This window comes from Ctenocephalides felis, unplaced genomic scaffold, assembly GCF_003426905.1.
Source record: "Ctenocephalides felis isolate EL2017-DRISC unplaced genomic scaffold, ASM342690v1 CF-g0.4_SCAFFOLD_01886, whole genome shotgun sequence".
In the NCBI taxonomy this organism is placed as follows: domain Eukaryota; kingdom Metazoa; phylum Arthropoda; class Insecta; order Siphonaptera; family Pulicidae; genus Ctenocephalides; species Ctenocephalides felis.
Genome location: NW_020538040.1, coordinates 172,020,613 through 172,023,511, shown reverse-complemented (window position 1 = coordinate 172,023,511; position 2,899 = coordinate 172,020,613).

The following is a 2,899-nucleotide window of genomic DNA, read 5'->3' as shown; positions in this document are numbered from 1 at the left end:
AATTCATTGAGGGTTTGGTAAGAGCAAAAATTTACAAAAGTAAATGTTTTTTCCATTAAATAAATGACAATCAGAAAAATAACAAAAAAACTAGCTGTAAGTGGAATTCTGTCTTAAGGCAATTAAGGCATCGTGCCTTAAGGCAAATTGCTGGAACTTCCCGTACCAAAATTATTATTTTTTAAAAACGATTAACATTTTTGAAGAAAATTTACTTCGAAAAAATAAGATTTTTAATAAAATAAATTTTTTAATTTTTTTATTTTTTTTTTTGAAAAAAATGTTTTCTTTATTTTGACATATTTTGATAGATCTGAACTTTTTTTTCAAAGCAATCGTACTGCTTTAACTGCATAAAGACGAAATATCAAACCGCGTAAGCGCCGCGTCGACGTCTAACGCGTAAACATTGGTACGGAACCCCATAGGAATGTAAACCAAAATTATACTTATTGTTAAAATCTCTATAAAATATCTGATAATTTGATGTCATATGTCTAATGATCATTTTTGACCGCCAAATGACATTTTTTTTTACTTTTTCATTAGATCTCCGAAACCGCTAGACCTGCCTTTATGAAAATTTGATCGGTTCTTCACCTTGTCAATACAAGTAAAATGTTTTTTGAATTATTAAAATCGGACGCTCCGTTCTCTAAAAACTGAGTTACCGTTTTCGCCACTTTTTGCCCCGTATCTTTGGAACGGCTAGACCTGACTTTGCCAAAAACTAATCAGCACGTCTCCTTATCAATACGAATCGAATGTTTTTTGAATTATTCAAATCGGTTGATCGGTGTTCCCGAAATCGTCGACGAAAATTTGTATCCGCACATACATACACACACGCACACACACACACACACACACACACACACACACACACACATCACACACACATTTTTTTTCTAAGGTATGCCAAAATATTCAGAAACTTCTGAAACGTAAAGATATATAAAAATTTTCATTTTCGATTTTTTGCGATTACTATAACTTGCCCTACGGGAAGTTAATTATAAGCTATTGTGCTGATTATTAGAACTCCAGTAATACTGATAGTACTGGAGTCCTACATATATCAGATGGTAGAGTGGGCTACTCAAAGTAAATTTAGTGGGTAAATGTAAATTTAGTGGGTAAGTATGAGGTCAGCTTAAGTATTCATGGTCACTAAAGATTTGATGCTCTCATTCAAAATTAATAAATTTAATAAAAATAATTTGTTGTATAATATTGTATCATTTTCTTATATTGGGCGATCGATATTAATTTATAAGACCGAGCTTGCACCACTTACAAATATTTGATAGTAGGTACTTAATATATAATTGTTTAAGTACTGTGGATGGCATTTAATAGCATCAGTATGATAAACTAAAAGAAAGCTTAGCACATTCTTTGTCTTCTGCAAGTGAAGGTTAAGATAAATGAATCATTGTAGAAGTAAGTTATTAGTCATTTCATTTGCATCACACTACACCTTATTAGAAACTTGTATGTTACTTCATTTATTTCACTTATAGACAAATACTATTATATTCATAATTCTTTTGCGGACGTATTGATTTGGCATGGAAATATTTAAATATTGAATTATTGTTCTTTATGTATTGGTATAGCATGGTGACCACATGCTGTATGTAAATCGACGGTTCTGGAGAAAAATATAAACAAATCATATTTGGCTTATGGACCAATAATGACACTATATGTCGTGCTTTATTGTTTCGAATGCAGGATATATTATATATATATATATATATATATATATATATATATATATGTTTAAAGTTGCTCCGGTTATATAAGTCATACAAAACTAGAAATAATTAACTGATATCAATCAAAGGAACGACTCTACACACCTACAACTGACAACCTACGACGATAACAAATAAGAAATTATTCAATATTTAATCATGCAAAATATCGCCAACTGTAGGCGATTATGGTTACACAATCTTGCTTAATCCGAATTATCTCCTGTCCGAATTAAAGTCAGTTGATAAAAAATAATATTTATGGTATTCATAAGAAAATGTAAGTTTAAATTCATATGAAAAAAATGCACGATTTACTTGTATAAGTCGAGATATTTTGTATTCATACAATAAATATTTGTTTAACATTGTTTCAACAATGGATGAGAACATCACAATTTATGATAGAATAATATATGCTTTATTGAATCAACACGTTAACAAGATTACTGCGTATTTAAGGGTTTATTAAAATTATATATAAATAACCTACATAAATGTACACATTAAGATTACATGAAAATAAACTTATTTACTAAATTGTAATAAAAAATTTCTTATTCATAATCATCATTGTGAATCAATACTATTAAAGTAAAGTAATGGTAGATCTACAAAATCACTCACTTAAATATAATCGCAATACTGTGAATGTCCTCTGTTTAAAAAGGCTCATGACAAGAATATCAATTATTTATCAAAAATTGTTCATAATGTTCTATTAGTTATCAAAAATTATTCTCATAGAATCTCAATAATGTGAGTGTCCTCTGTTTAAAGCTCATAGAAAAATATCAATTATTGTAATTTTAATTATAATTTCAGAAGCTCTGTCAATCATAGAACACGACTTGTCAACTTTCGACAATTTCAAAAATAACTGTTTTATCTTATTTTGCGTTGAGAAATAATGATTACTATATACCAGTAAGTATAAAATTCTATCTGCCCAAGATTTATATGAGAAGCGAACGTTCTCTCAAGTAAACATATAAAACAATTGCTAAACAAAAGCGAGCGTTTGCCATTAATATGAAAATATTAGAGCAAGTCATAATACGACAAATGTCTGTTATTGTTTCTTTAAACGAGTCAAGGTCTATCTGGTAGAATACGTAACATTTTATTAAGCTCAATAT